Here is a 17,054-nt window from a genome sequence, read left to right on the forward strand (position 1 = left end):
GAAACACTCAGAGTGGCCATCGCTGATCAGGATAGCCTCCTGATCAGCATTTGAAACCTTGCTAGCCAGGTATGGCCAGCCAGGCCAAATAAGCTCCCCAGAAAAAATGGGGAGGAAAAAAAAAAAGTGAGGGGAAAAACGGAAACCTCTCATAATAATCTAATTAATTCTATGCTAACTACAACATTAACTAGATACTCTAACTAAACAACTACAGAACACGCTGAGGCACACTTGAGCTCAGTCTCGGGCGAAGGCAGCAGAGAAGGAACTGAGGGCAGTGTGCCTGCACAGCCCTACGTACCCTTCGAGTGCAGTGTGAGGTTGTACAGAGCACATGTGCAGGCCGAACCGACATTTCTAACAGAAAATCTCTGATCAAGGGCTCAAGAAATGCGTGCACACCTTGGGGTTCCAACAGCATCTAATATGGATCCATCATGTTTAAAGGATGGAGTGGTGGCCTTCATCCAGAAGACAAACATAAGATATGACCTAAGGAAGCCCTGATATGCTTGGTCAGAAGTGTGTGGCAACTGGAGAAGGAGTTAATAGTGAAATTACAATTGCATGTTTAATTCATAAAAGGGGTCCATCCCACTTATTATACTTGCTACAAAAATCTCAATAAAAATGAAAGTATTTTTCTAAACAGCTGTGAATACCCAAGGATATTTAATTATTAAAATCAAAACATTATGGATTTTTAGGTTTATCTAAACACTGGGAATTTATATAGTAGAGAAAGATGCTGCCTATTCTGTGTTTTTCCATGTTTGGTAGCTGTTGCATATTCACACAGAACATCATCTTCCCATTTTACATCCCATTTTGATGAAAACAATAATCACTGATTAAATGAGCAAGTCAAAAGAGCTGAGAAAATGATCAACAAGTCCGTTACTCAGATTAGGGACTCTGGTTAAATAAATAAATAAATACATACATACATGCATATATAAATCAATCCAGATTTTGAACTGAGGATTTAATAAATAAATAAGCAAACAAATAAAAATGTGTGCGACTTTCAGCAATTTCTTGTCACTATCTTCCAAATTAAATTCACTAGTGTTTGGAATGAAAGAGCAGAAAGTAAAATTAAATACAAGCCAGATTAAAGACAACGATTCTCTTTCCCCTCTGATTTATACATTCCTTTCATTTGTCTGAGTTTTTTTACACAAAAGAGTAAGAGAGATGCTTTCCTCATTAAGTTGAGTAATTATAATAAAAAAGCACCCATTTCCTTCAAAGGAAAAGAGAAGAAAGTGGTGGTGGGAAGATTGAGAATATTTTATGTAAAATAAATTTCCAGTCTGCAGTAGAATCATCATTACTCATTCTAGTTTACTCGCTGTGCTAAGGCTTCATGGCATCATGTTCTTTGTTAGAGCATGCAACTGGAAGACTCTGGCATCTGTGTGGAGCCCACTGACTTCAATGGGACTACACAAGGGGGTAAGTACCTGCCCATACAAATCCTATTACTGGACAGTTCTAGGGGTAGACGCATAATGTCAAATGGATACAAGTATAAATTATCAAGATACAGTACAACCTTTGGGGAGATTTGAGATTAAGAGAAGTGAAAAATTAAGAGAAGAAAAGTTAGCCTGAATATTGGGAGGAAAAAACTTGGCAGCAAGGTCTACTAAGAACCAGACAAGGCATTTTTAATGGAAATTCATGTGAAATTTCTTGCCAGTTTGGTTCACATGATTTTGCACCCTGAAATGTTTGCAGATTTCCAGAGGACTGAAGATGATTCACAGTGCAACCTGGGAGAAATAAAAATGGGCTCTGCAATGTTACCTGAGTGTTAATAAATTCTGGCTCTGACACACAAAGGGAGGGAAGCAATTTTCAGAGCAAAGGACCCCGTTATGGGAAATGTCCTATTTCCAACCCCAGCAAGTTTATGTCAAGAGATTGTTACCTTGAGCACCTCAACTGATCCCAGCTGCTACAGTACCACAGAAGGATTGCTTCCGAGTTGCACAGAACATAAGCTATGTAGAGATTTAGAAATTAAAATTAGTATCTTCAATTACACCCAGAAAGTTATCATAAGCCAGTGTCCATCACCAGTGCAATATCCTCTCAGGAAGAAGTTCAAATGGGTAGCTGCATTCACTATCTGTAGTGTGTGGTGTGGTCCCAAGTGTATATGTAACTCCATGAAGAGTGCATTGCAAAACTCATGAACTACTCTGGTGAGATCCATCTCGTCAAGAAAAACATCTCATCCTTCTGGTCAGGTGCAGATGAGAGCAACAGCAGGAGCAGCCAGGAATGCTTTTTATCTGGAGCTGCAGCCAATAAGACCCTTTACCTGGCAACTTGAGAAGCAAAAAGGCGAATGCAATGGAGCCTGGGTGAACTGGGCTTAGCAATCATGGTATCTATAATTAGGGTGACCAGATAGCAAGTGTGAAAAATTGGGACATGGGATGGGGGGTAATAGGTGCCTATATAACAAACAACTCCAAATATCGGGACTGTCCCTATAAAATCGGGACCTCTGGTCACCCTATGTATTATACATTTTGATTCATGTTAAAGTTGTTCAGATACCAGTGATATGGGACAGGACAAAGAAAGAGAGGCACAAAACTCTGCCTCCAATCACCACAAATATACTTTTCTTCTCACAAATTTTTCCTTATCAAATGTACAAAATCTCTCCACGCGTCTTTGAATATTAAATTACTGAAGGCCTCTAAACACATGCTTCAAACCATACCATGAGATTTTAAATCTCTCCCCAAATTCTCAATATGCAAATTCTATGCTCAGTTATGTGATATGCATGCCAGAGGAAATGTATCATTCTGTGGTACTATGTGACCACAAGTGATAGTGTCATATGGTACGGGTGCATATGTAGAGACATGTATGAATAATGCACATAAAACTACAAAGGTGTTGCCCAATCCGAGGATCTGTAAAAAGCCAACCATTTAAATGCTCAGCACCTCACAGGATTGATCCCAAAGTTCGCAAAATGGCACGATAGGGCAAAAGTAGGTATGCCTCACAAAATGAATACATCAGCACATGCCACTTTCATCTAGTAGCATATCAAATGCACTGAGCAGGAAAATCAATTATCACAAACTGAGCAAGAGTAAAGTGGACATATCTGGTCACTATACCAGGTAACAGTTTGGTTGGCTGTAATAGCTTGAATGCTCTTGTCTGCTCAATCGTTTTCATAGGTGCTGTTCTATTTATGAAAATGAGGTCTGTTTTCCTAATAATATTTGCTTTTACACACTGTGTAGTTGTCTCTAAGGGAGCATAAAAAGTTCTGAATTTGATCTATTCCTTGTCCCCACTGCGTTTTATCTTGTTCTCGTCAATGACATACAAGATATTGAAAACACAAGAATGGATGCTTGTAACTTCAACATCCTTCTCAACCTGCTGGGAGGTGATGGGCATCTGATTATCACCCAAAGTGAAGGTTCCAGACAGCGGAGAGAGGAACAGGCAGTTACTACATATACTGCATGAAGTAATTTACATGAGTTTCCCCAGTCTCACATCCTAGGTGAACACCCTAACCCCTTAGCTACTGGATATTCTGTGGTGGGAAGGTGTGTGTGTGTTTCTCTCTCTCTTGCTCTCTGAACAGAAATTCCCTCCTGGCCTGGAAAAGCCTTTCCCGATGAAAGTTTAATTGAAAAGTTCCAGTTTTGCTGAAAAAAAAAAGAATAACCAAAAACCACATTTCATCGGCCATTTCATCGGCGCTTTGTTCCAGGTGAGCCTTAAGTGGGCCTGACTGCATAAAAAGCCAGTCAGTTGTGAACCAGCTGAGCAGCGAACAGCAGGAGTAGCTAACAAAAGGAGTTTGCCTGGGAGTTCGCCTGGGGAGAGCCCACTGAGGCTTACATCTTGCCGAATTCTCTGAGTAATTACTACAACTCCTGAGGAAGCTCGTAGAAGGAAGGTAATATGGATGGGGGTTGTTCAGCTGTTGTGACCTACACTGGATGTGCTATGTTTTTCTTCCACAGGACAGATGCGACTTTGTCTGTACAAAGTGCAAGCTGGTCTCCATACTGGAAGAGAAGGTTCAAGGTCTGGAGCAACAGGTATCGACCCTGCGTTGCATAAGAGAAACTGAAGATTTCCTGGATGGATGTCAGGATAGGCTTCTTCGGGCACAAGATTCAGAAGATTCAGAGCAGGCTGCACATCGGGGACAGAAGGATGGTGGAGAAATTTGGCATCATGTGACCTCCAGAAGAAAAAAGGGGAACGTCCATGTACCAGCAGGGCAGATACAAGTAAGTAACCGTTTTCATGTTCTCTCCACAGGTACGAATGTGGAGAGTGGACTAGATGATACCTCTGAGGGAAGGGAGCAGAAGGAGACTCTGCTGATTGGAAGGCATTGGATGCACTGTCCTAGGGTTGGGGGGTCCATGACCACCGCTCCCAAGAGAAGGAGGCGGGTGGTGGTGGTCGGGGACTCTCTCCTCAGGGGGACTGAGTCATCTATCTGCCGCCCCGACCGGGAAAACCGAGAAGTCTGCTGCTTGCCAGGAGCTAAGATTCGCGATGTGACGGAGAAACTGCCGAGACTAATCAAGCCCTCAGATCGCTACCCCTTCCTGCTTCTTCACATGGGCACCAATGATGCTGCCAAGAATGACCTTGAGCAGATCACTGCGGACTTCTTGGCTCTGGGAAGAAGGATAAAGGAGTTTGAGGTGCAAGTGGTGTTCTCGTCCATCCTCCCTGTGGGAGGAAAAGGCCTGGGTAGAGACCGTCGAATCGTGGAAGTCAACGAATGGCTACGCAGGTGGTGTCAGAGAGAAGGCTTTGGGTTCTTTGACCATGGGATGGTGTTCCAAGAAGGAGTGCTAGGCAGAGACGGGCTCCACCTAACAAAGAGAGGGAAGAGCATCTTCGCAAGCTGGCTGGCTAACCTAGTGAGGAGGGCTGTAAACTAGGTTCACCGGAGGAAGGAGACCAAAGCCCTGAGGTAAGTGGGAAAGTGGGATACCGGGAGGAGGCACGAGCAGGAGCGCGTGAGAGGGGAGGGCTCCTGCCTCATACTGAGAAAGAGGGGCGATCAGCAGGTTATCTCAAGTGCCTATATACAAATGCACGAACCCTGGGAAACAAGCAGGGAGAACCGGAAGTCCTGGCACAGTCAAGGAATTATGGTGTGATTGGAATAACAGAGACTTGGTGGGATAACTCGCATGACTGGAGTACTGTCATGGATGGATATAAGCTGTTCAGGAAGGACAGGAAGGGCAGAAAAGGTGGGGGAGTTGCACTGTATGTAAGAGAGTAGTATGACTGCTCAGAGCTCAAGTATGAAACTGCAGAAAAACCTGAGAGTCTCTGGATTAAGTTTAGAAGTGTGAGCAACCAGGGTGATGTCATGGTGGGAGTCTACGATAGACCACCAGACCAGGGGGATGAGGTGGACGAGGCTTTCTTCCGGCAACTCGCAGAAGTTACTAGATCGCAGGCCCTAGTTCTCATGGGAGACTTCAATCACCCTGATATCCGCTGGGAGAGCAATACAGTGGTGCACAGGCAATTCAGGAAGTTTTTGGAAAATGTAGGGGACAATTTCCTGGTGCAAGTGCTGGAGGAAACAACTGGGGCAGAGCTCTTCTTGACCTGCTGCTTACAAACCGGGAAGAATTAGTAGGGGAAGCAAAAGTGGATGGGAACCTGGGCGGCAGTGACCATGAAATGGTCGAGTTCAGGATCCGAACACAAGGAAGAAAGGAGAGCAGCAGAATACAGACCCTGGACTTAAGAAAAGCAGACTTTGACTCCGTCAGGGAACTGATGGGCAAGATCCCCTTGGAGAATAACATGAGGGGGAAAGGAGTCCAGGAGAGCTGGCTGTATTTTAAAGAATCCTTATTGAGGTTACAGGGACAAACCATCCCGATGTGTAGAAAGAATAGTAAATATGGCAGGCAACCAGATTGGCTTAACAGTGAAATCCTTGCTGATCTTAAATACAAAAAAGAAGCTTACAAGAAGTGGAAGATTGGACAAATGACCAGGGAAGAGTATAAAAATATTGCTCGGGCATGCAGGAGTGAAATCAGGAAGGCCAAATCACACCTGGAGTTGCAGCTAGCGAGAGATGTCAAGAGTACAAGAAGGGTTTCTTCAGGTATGTTAGCAACAAGAAGAAAGTCAAGGAAAGTGTGGGCCCCTTACTGAATGAGGGAGGCAACCTAGTGACAGAGGATGTGGAAAAAGCTAATGTACTCAATGCTTTTTTTGCCTCTGTCTTCATGAACAAGGTCAGCTCCCAGACTGCTGCACTGGACAGCACAAAATGGGGAAGAGATGGCCAGCCCTCTGTGGAGATAGAGGTGGTTCGGGACTATTTAGAAAAGCTGGACGAGCACAAGTCCATGGGGCCGGATGCGTTGCATCCGAGAGTGCTAAAGGAGTTGGCGGATGTGATTGCAGAGCCATTGGCCATTATCTTTGAAAACTCGTGGCGATCGGGGGAGGTCCCAGATGACTGGAAAAAGGCTAATGTAGTGCCAATCTTTAAAAAAGGGAAGGAGGAGGATCCTGGGAACTACAGGCCAGTCAGCCTCACCTCAGTCCCTGGAAAAATCATGGAGCAGGTCCTCAAGGAATCAATTTTGAAGCACTTAGACGAGAGGAAAGTGATCAGGAACAGTCAGCATGGATTCACCAAGGGCAAGTCATGCCATGTCTAATCTAATGGCCTTCTATGACGAGATAACTGGCTCTGTGGATGAAGGGAAAGCAGTGGACGTGTTGTTCCTTGACTTTAGCAAAGCTTTTGACACGGTCTCCCACAGTATTCTTGCCAGCAAGTTAAAGAAGTATGGGCTGGATGAATGGACTATAAGGTGGATAGAAAGCTGGCTAGATTGTCGGGCTCAACGGGTAGTGATCAATGGCTTCATGTCTAGTTGGCAGCTGGTATCAAGTGGCGTGCCCCAGGGGTCATCCTGGGGCCGGTTTTGTTCAATATCTTCATAAATGATCTGGAGGCTGGTGTGGATTGCACCCTCAGCAAGTTTGCAGATGACACTAAACTGGGAGGAGTGGTAGATACGCTGGAGGGTGGGGATAGGATATAGAGGGACCTAGACAAATTGGAGGATTGGGCCAAAAGAAATCTGATGAGGTTGGTTCAACAAGGACAAGTGCAGAGTCCTGCACTTAGGACGGAAGAATCCAATGCACCGCTACAGACTAGGGACCGAATGGCTAGGCAGCAGTTCTGCAGAAAAGGACCTAGGGGTTACAGTGGACGAGAAGTTGGATATGAGTCAACAGTGTGCCCTTGTTGCCAAGAAGGCCAATGGCATTTTGGGATGTATAAGTAGGGGCATTGCCAGCAGATCAAGGGACGTGATCATTCCCCTCTATTCGACATTGGTGAGGCCTCATCTGGAGTACTGTGTCCAGTTTTGGGCCCCACACTACAAGGAGGATGTGCAAAAATTGGAAAGAGTCCAGCGGAGGGGAATAAAAATGATTTGGGGACTGGAACACATGACTTATGAGGAGAGGCTGAGGGAACTGGGGATGTTTAATCTTCAGAAGAGAAGAATGAGGGGGGATTTGATAGCTGGTTTCAACTACCTGAAAGGGGGTTCCAAAGAGGATGGCTCTAGACTGTTCTCAGTGGTAGCAGATGACAGAACAAGGAGTAATAATGGTCTCAAGTTGCAGTGGGGGAGATTTAGGTTGGATATTAGGAAAAAACTTTTTCACTATGAGGGTGGTGAAACACTGGAATGCGTTATCTAGGGAGGTGGTGGAATCTCCTTCCCTAGAAGTTTTTAAGGTCAGGCTTGACAAAGCCCTGGCTGGGATGATTTAGTCAGGGATCGGTCCTGCTTTGAGCAGGGGGTTGGACTAGATGACCTCCTGAGGTCCCTTCCAACCCTGATATTCTATGATTCTATGATTTCCCAACCCGTTCTAGTTACTACTTCTTTTCCATTTTATTTATTCAAAGAATGACTTTTTCTTTTTAAAAGAGGTCTCATGTTCCAATGAAGTCTAGTGTCCTTTATAAGACAATCAGATTCAGTGCTTCAGCTCATTCACACACAGTGATCTGGTATTAAAAAATATCAGCCTGCACAATTTAATTTGTAGCACATTTAAAACAAGATCAGAATTTATATTTGTAAACTGACTGACAAATCTTTACAATCTGATTGTGGAAAAACATTAGAGTTGAAAGGTAAATTATTTTGCCAAAGCTAGTTCATCTAATCCTTCTTAACTGTTCAGTATGCATTCCCTGCTGAAAAATCACTGCTGAACAGTACTGAATCAGAAACAAATTCTGCTTACCCATTAACAACACTTCAACTGATATTAAAAAATGACTCAATAAACTGCAGGTTATTATTTCATCGCCACTTTGACTTACTAGCAGATATTATTTTGTAGTTGCTTAATTGTAAGTGGCATCCTGAAGTCCGAACAAAAACGTCCTTACGGTAATTTCAAGATTGTTAATTTCTTAAGAGAACTCTGTAGAGGAATTAGAAGGGCTATAGAGGGGGAGAACATTTACGTAATACTACAATAAGATCATTTTCTTCTTCAATGTCATTTTTTTAATTCATTAATGATTTTATTGAACTTCCTAAAGAATAATTTCAAATACAGAAAAAGTCCTGTTCACAAAAATACAGTAAGCTCTGTATGCCCATTTGTTGGTAGCTCCTTCTGAGGACCCCTTTAATTTAAAGAAGTGAAACAAAGGAAGATTCACACATACAGTTTTACAATCAAGGCTTCCCTATCCTTCCCTCCTTATCCCAGATGTGAATAAGAGTCAGTGCCTGTGGACCTCTCTGCATGATCAGTGAGTATGAAGAATAAGGGCCAAGTCCTGTTACCAGTTACACTCAGGAAACCTCATTGAAGCTACTTTCATGGAAAGAAAGGAGAATTTGGGTGCCACAGTAAGTAAAGGCGTGGGTTTAATAAAAGCTCTGAAGGAAATACAGCCTGTGAAATCCCACTCATCCTTTTTTAGCCTAGAAGAATGAACTGCCCTTACAAAAATACTAATGTATTCTATGAAGGGGTCCAAAATACTAAAGCCTAAAAAAATGTTACGGTAGTGTTTAGGGTCCATTACTGTCAATCACTGCAGAATTATTATTTTTTTATATATACAAAACTGGATTTTTGGTAAGGATCCAGTGAAGACTAGTATTTTATACTTCTTTATAAATCTGATTTTTTCTCAGTCATAAATAAAAGGCATCCAAAAGGCAAATGGTATCCAGATGACAACCCTTCGGCATTTCAGTGGGGAACCCCACCCCCAGGTAAACAGCTACGGAGCCAAGCAAGAGGAGGGAAAAGATATCAGCCCATCAGGAAGCCAAACAAGTACTCAGATGCTGCAGTGCCCATTAAACTGTAAAGCTTGGCATCTGGGACCTTCCTCTGCCAAGCTTGCCAGATGAGTGGTCTCAGACGCTGGCTTGGATGATGGAATTGATAGAGGAAGAGGATGAAGGGCTGAGCATTTAGCACCGCAATCAACAAGATGATGTACTGCCAAGGAAGTACTGCAATTACAAGGGTGCTTTGAGTAGTGCTGCTATTTTAAAAATGTGCTTTATCAATATATCCCTAAAGCCACCAAGGTCAGATTTCCAAAAACGGTCTCTAATTTAGGGTGCATCAGTTTTCTGATGCTGAACTTTAGGCTCCTGAGGTTTGGTTTTCAGAGTTGCTGAGCACCCACCAAGTCCTGATAGGAGCTGCAGGTGCTGCACTCCTCTGAAAACAGAAACGGTCTTACAACATTCAACCCAAGGGGGTAGATGGTGAAGGGAAAGAAAACAAAACCCTGGCTATGGCTGCTGTATCCTTTCAGCTTTGAAAAGATACAAAGCTGAAGAAAGTTTACTTTAGCACCAGACACAAACAAAACTGGTAAAGCCATACTCATGTCAACGCATCTTCCAAACCCTTATGAACAGCATGTGCGAAAACAAGCATTTTAGAATTTTAAATGCCTCATTGTTTGCTCTGACAGATTAGGGCACGTGGAGCCAGAAGACAGTTTAAAAACAAAACAAAAAACACTTACAAACAATAGTACATAGCTGTTGAACTGGCGGGAGGTGAGGAGGCTGTTTCAGAGGTTTAAGAAAGAAGCACACATTTGAAATTCTAACAGAATGTAGGTTTAAGAAAAAAATACAGATAAAGTTCTTTTTGGACATAAAATAAAAGCTTCCCTGTGAAGAATTAAGAATGGTTGATGTCTGGCTTGTCTGATAAAGATATTCTGAGCAAACAGTGTCAGCAGCTGTGCAGAGATAAAAAAAACCTTAGGCACTAGCATCTAAACAGATGTTCTATTGCAGTGGTTTTTAACCTTTTTTCATCTGCGGACCCCTAAAAAATGTTGAATGGAGGTGTGGACCCCTTTGTAAATCTTAGATATAGTCTGCGAAACCCTGGTTGAAAATCACTGTTCTATGGTAACGACAACCTTTCGTGGACCCCTTAGATAATAGTCTGCAGATCCCCAGGGATCCGGGGACCACAGGTTGAAAACCATTGGTCTATTGCAATGCTACCAGATCTATATTTCCATCTAGATGTATTCATTTTACCTATCAGTGTTTCATTTAAGGATATTGTTCTAAAGGAGGGTTTGGAGAATACCAAAACATTGCCTGCACTTGGTCCAGTGTGCCAGCAGCAGGGGCTGAATCTTAGAGAAAAGTTCTGTTTGACAGCTATCCATCTCCAAACTGCACGGTGCCCAAGAAGTGCAAAACCAAAAGATGTAAATGCTTCAGACAGAAGCTGAAATATAACAGCTAATGGCACTTGTGCCACAGTTGCTCCAGTAACAGTGGGTTTACCTCATGGTGGAGATGTGGCAATACCTCATTTTCTCTCCTTGGCTAGGTAGTTGAACAATCTCACTGGAAGTTCAGCCCCTCCTGCCCACTTCCAGTGAAATGAAAGTGCAAAACAAAACCAAAAGGCCAAACCCTTCACTCAGTCTCTTCCCATGGTCACTGCCCTCCCTCAAGGATCTGTCAGTCTCTTCCCCTACTGGGGCATAACACTGTCTTTGGTGCCCTTTCAGAGGCATTGTGGGTCTCACATTCTCTTCCATGATCTACATATGTGGAGCCCTAAATAACAGAACAACTGTCTGCTTCATCCAAAAACTAGTCCCACTTTATTACCCCACAGGGCTACGTCCTATGTTCTATTAGAGACCTTTAATTTCCCTCTTGGGACCCTGAATTTCTAGCCACACACCTTCCGTTCCTTGGGATACTTTACACAGCTCTATGGCTATATCTCTAGACCTCTTCCCAGGCTCTTCCAAAGTTCCTAATGGGCCCTTTGACTGAAGAAACCAAACCATCAGGGCCTATGCCCCTCAAGTCTCTCTTCACAATGCATAAAAGGTAGTTTTTACGCACAGCTTCCCTTCCCAGCATTCCTTGCTGCAAAACCTACAGTTCCCATCAGAACCAGGAACTACTAGACGTAGAGTATCTTGTTTTGGGGGTGAACCACAAACAGGGTAGGGCTGGAATGGGAACCTCCCTTAAAGAGCCAGCATACCCTGTGAGTAGGCCCTCTATGTTCTTTATTTTATTTCTGATTTGGACCAATCTTCTATTAGTTTAAGTCCTGCATGCTGAACACCCTGAAGATTTTAGAGCTTTCCTGGAAGCAACTCTGGCAGCTTGGAGCCTGGTTTGTGCCTTTAGTGATTTAATCGACCTGTTTAAAACCTAGTTCTCATTTTTAGTCATTTGGTCAAATACCTGAACGTTTCTGTCATTTGGTCAAATGACCAGGAGAAATTGCTTACAACCCAAATGGTTGAAACTTTCAGATATTTCAGCACATGATGGCTAGTTGGGCAGAATGAATAAAAATAATCTCTGATGTCATTTCAATAAAATTGAAGTCACTGGTGTTTCCACGTGGGATGAATCTGGCCGAATGGCCGAAACAAGGATCCTACTATTCACTCTGACTGTTCTCTCACCTGAAAGATAACTGGAAAGAATGATGCAATGCTTCCCTAAAGGCTGAATTTCTCTTGGGTTAAAATTATTTCCAACTGCCAACAGACCTGAAAATCAAAAGAGCGCCCAGACTTCTCCACCCCAGCAAACACTTTTCTGCTCAGTTTTCACGGACCTTATTTGTCACCCAATGTGTTTTGTATATAGTTCCCAAAAGGTTACTTCAACTGGTTGCTCAGAAATGAGAAGAATTCTAAAAGCCATGTTGTTTTAAGTTTCATTTAAGGAGAACCAGGACTCCTTATTTCATGCTAAGTAGTTGTTTGCACTTGGAAGAACCATTTAACTTCTGTGTATGTTTACCCATCTATGATGTAGGTTTTCGTACTATACAGGTTTGTGGAAGCTTCATTAATGTTTGTAAAGCGCTTTATATCCTTGCATAAAAGTTGCAAATACTTGTTAATTATGAACAATATATCAAAATACCAAATAATTTTAAGCAACGTTCTTAGATTTTTTTATTAAGTGCTTGGTTACATTTCTTGATAACATTGGGCCTTACCCATTGACATGAACATGAGTAGCGCACAAAGGAATGAGGACAACATACCATAGAATTAAAGATATTGAGAATAAAAGAGGGCATACATTAGACCATCCCCAGCCAGTGCAAGGATTGGTCCCTACTTTATGAGTTGGATTCGGGGGGGTATTGGTAATCTAATAAATTCCATTGACTTCAGCATCTATTGTATCAGGATCACTCCCTATATTTTCTCCCAGGCAACTTTTAAAATGCACTAGGATCCTATCACTCCACTCTGGAGACTATTCCACATGGTAGAAGTCTGAGCTGAACTCCTGAATAGAATCAATAACCCTAATTGCTTTCCCAAAGGCAGATATGGTCTCCTCATGCAAGATATGGCAATGTCCTTACACTAAATGCAGATATTCACATAGTATTATTTATTTTTTGTATTACAGTGGTGATAGGGGGCCCAAACAGGGACCGTGGTCATATTGTGACAAGCACTATACACATAATTTTTTTTTTTTAAATAAGAGGGTGGCATTTCTTGCCCCTGATTCTGTGTGTGTGTTGGTTTCTTTTATTTCTGAGTGAACGAAGTTGTTTTGAAAGGGATCTCTCTGAAGACTGATGTCCTCTACTCATACAAAACCTGCATTGCAAGGAGAGGCAATTACAGATTCCCAACACTGACCCCTCCTTCCCTGAAAGGACCACTTCTATGGGTGAGTGTGTAGTACAGTTTCCTGGCAATTAACCTCTGAGTTTGGCACTTAAGATGTTAAAAAGGGAGCCAGTTACAATGCTGGTCCATGCTGCTGAGAATCGGACACTAACCAATCATTTCATGTAGGACCTAAAACTGTCAATTGCCTAGTGATTAAGGAAAGTGTTTTGCTTATGAATTTGGCTAAATGTTTCTTTGTTGTACTGTATTCATTATTATGACTTGCACTGCGATAGCATTCAGGAGTCCCAGTCATGGTCCAGGATCCTGTTGTGCTGGGTATTGTACAAAGACAGTCCCTGCCCCAAGAGCTTATAGTCTAAGCCAGTGGTTCCCAAACTTGTTCCACCGCTTGTGCAGGGAAAGCCCCTGGCGGGCCGGGACGGTTTGTTCACCTGCCGCGTCCGCAGGTTCGGACGATCGTGGCTCCAAGTGGCCACGGTTTGCTGCTCCAGGCCAATGGGAACTGCTGGAAGCGGCGGCCAGTACAACCCTCAGCCCACGCCACTTCCAGCAGCTCCCATTGGCCTGGAGCCACAATCGGCCGAACCTGCGGATGCGGCAGGTAAACAAACCAGCCTGGCCCGCCAGGGGCTTTCCCTGCACAAGCGACGGAACAAGTTTGGGAACCACTGGTCTAAGGATTAGCATGTGAGAAAGGGTTAGTAGGAACACCTGGTTTACCTTCTCTAGTCCATTCATTACTGTACACATATATATTATGTTCCCTATTACCTGTCACTTCTCTAAATTGAACAGTCCCAGTCTTCTCATTGACCTCTCATGCGGTATCTTCTCATGCCTCTAATAATTTTCAATACCCACATCTGGATGATTCTTGTGAGGATAAATGAGACAGAGATGTTTGCAACTGTAATGTAACCCATGAACACAGCAGGCAACTCGTCAGAGAGATTTGGAATTCACAATATAGATTAGTGCTGACCCTGCTCTATAGCATGTGTTGTGCTGTCTCACAAGGTTGGCTTAGTGTCATCAATCAGAAGAGAAGGAGTAAGGGTTTCAGTGTAACAGATGGGATGACAGATGGGAAGTGAAAGCTTAATATGGAGCTGCCTGGATAAAATATATTAATCCACAAAATTCATATGTTCTTATGCTGGGAAACCTAACAAAACAATTTCAATATAACTAACCAGAGTAAGAAGTGTAAACTGCTTTTAGTCTACTAGCTGGCAAATCACAGTATGGCATCTGAAGGAAAGAAAAAAAACATTTTTGACAGAAATGGGAAGTGTGCACTTCCGACCAATGACCTACAGTTGGGAACCCAGATGCGATTTCAAAACAACAGAGAAGTGGAACTTAAGGATCATTTCCATTGCTGGGAAGAAAAATATGTTGTAATGTCTTCGATCTAACTGCACTTCTTTAGGGCTATTGAAAAAAACAGGTTTCAGAGTAACAGCCGTGTTAGTCTGTATTCGCAAAAAGAAAAGGAGTACTTGTGGCACCTTAGAGACTAATCAATTTATTTGAGCATGAGCTTTCGTGAAGTGAGCTGTAGCTCACAGATGCTTATGCTCAAATAAATTGGTTAGTCTCTAAGGTGCCACAAGTACTCCTTTTCTTTTTATTGAAAAAAAACGTTAAAGAACACTATATTATAATTCTGACTCTATTACGATAGGGCTGGCCAAAGTCTCAGCTATACATTATGGGACAATTTATGGCCACGTTTATAAATTACCAGCCAAGTTTGGCTCTCTATTTTAACTTACCCCAGAGGGCACTAATTATAGTACAGAACGTTACCGATCATGGCCCCAATCTCACAATAGATGCCCCAGTGCAGACTTTTGAGACATGATGTCACCGTAAAATCTAGTTCCTCTAACCGTTCCTTCATATATCATGCTTAGAGCTAACAAGATGCAGCTATTAGAATAACTCTGGACTAGTTACACTGTACTTTCAGAGCTCTAGCACCTAATATCAGACCCATCCCTATCCTGGTACCTAGAATCTGCCACCCTGTAAAGAGTGTCCTTGGACCATATTTCTCCTATCATCTCCCCTCACCATTGGTGTGTTGTGCATTCCATTACACATTCCATTACTGCTTGGGATCAGTATAGCTCTCCTTGTCTTGAAAGTACTCTAGACGAAGAAACAATTTAGTCCTCCCAAACAACTAAGCAGATAGGTGATCATTACTGTCTCCCCTTGACAGCTGGAATGATGAGTCATATTTCTTAAGAGACTTTCCCAAGGCTACAGAAAGGGTCTCAATCATCCAATATTAAAAATCTGGAGCTTCTATTTCAAATTCCTTCATTCAGACCACAGACACACTCTCTAATGTTCTTACTCTTTCAAGTTATTTTCCTGGCTGCTGTACACGTCCACAGAGCTGGCTGCATTTCACTGGTAATGGATATGTATGGTACCCAAATCCTGAAGCCCTTATTCAGTTTTCACTATATCTTTACTTAGGCAAAAACTTCCACCAACTTCAAACATAACTTGAAGGAGAGTTTTTGAGTAAGGAATTCAGGGTTTGGCTCATAATTTGTGAGGTGCTGTGGAAGCTTTTGAGATGAAAGACTATGACAGAGCAAATGGAATATGAGATGCTAGTATTATCAGGAACACTTTACGGCATAATCACATGTTAGAAAAATGACCCAACAAAGCCATTTCCCCTTTCTTAATTCCTTTCGACATGGTAGGGAGTAAAAGTCAAAAGGAGAATTTTCTGTTCTTCATAATTTTTGCAGCCTAAAAATAACTGTTTAAGCACATTTAGATGATTTTTTTTTTAACTGAGAATGTACTTATGCACAGTTTAGCAAACCTTATTGAACGCAGCTTTGGGGCACGAGTTCCGTAACTCCAGAGAGACTATAGTTTCACTTAGAATAATCACAAGCCTGGTCATGTGGTTATCCGTGAACTTCTGTGTACAGACAGCCCCCCAACCTGAAGCAAATACTCAACCAGCAACCACACACCACACAACAGAACCACTAACCCAGGAACCTATCCTTGCAACAAAGCCCGTTGCCAACTGTGTCCACATATCTATTCAGGGGACACCATCATAGGGCCTAATCACATCAGACACACTATCAGAGGCTCGTTCACCTGCACATCTACCAATGTGATATATGCCATCATGTGCCAGCAACGCCCCTCTGCCATGTACATTGGCCAAGCTGGAGAGTCTCTACGTAAAAGAATAAATGGACACAAATCAGACATCAAGAATTATGTGCAGGTGTCACAAGTCCTCCTTTTCTTTTTGCGGATACAGACTAACACGGCTGCTATTCTGAAACCCATCTGAATGAAAGGTTTCAGAGTAACAGCCGTGTTAGTCTGTATTCGCAAAAAGAAAAGGAGTACTTGTGGCACCTTAGAGACTAACCAATTTATTTGAGCATGAGCTTTCGTGAGCTACAGCTCACTTCATCGGATGCATACTGTGGAAACTGCAGAAGACATTATATACACAGAGACCACGAAACAATACCTCCTCCCACCCCACTCTCCTGAGTGGTCACTTTGGATAAGCTATTACCAGCAGGAGAGTGAGTTTGTGTGTGTGGTTTTTGGAGGGGGGTGGGGGGGTGAGAAAACCTGGATTTGTGCTGGAAATGGCCCACCTTGATTATCATACACATTTTAAAGAGAGTGGTCACTTTGGATGGGCTATTACCAGCAGGAGAGTGAGTTTGTGTGTGTGTGGGGGGGGGGGGGGGCGGAGGGTGAGAAAACCTGGATTTGTGCTGGA

At 42.8% G+C, this 17,054-nt stretch overlaps 1 protein-coding gene across 2 annotated transcripts in view; it reads right to left on the minus strand.

Annotated features, from left to right (window-relative positions):
* Positions 1-17,054, minus strand: part of XYLT1 (xylosyltransferase 1) — a 341,106-nt gene that overhangs the window by 109,634 nt on the left and 214,418 nt on the right. The gene's annotated exons all lie outside the window — the stretch shown is intronic.

Source organism: Caretta caretta, chromosome 10, assembly GCF_965140235.1.
Source record: "Caretta caretta isolate rCarCar2 chromosome 10, rCarCar1.hap1, whole genome shotgun sequence".
Lineage (NCBI taxonomy): Eukaryota > Metazoa > Chordata > Testudines > Cheloniidae > Caretta > Caretta caretta.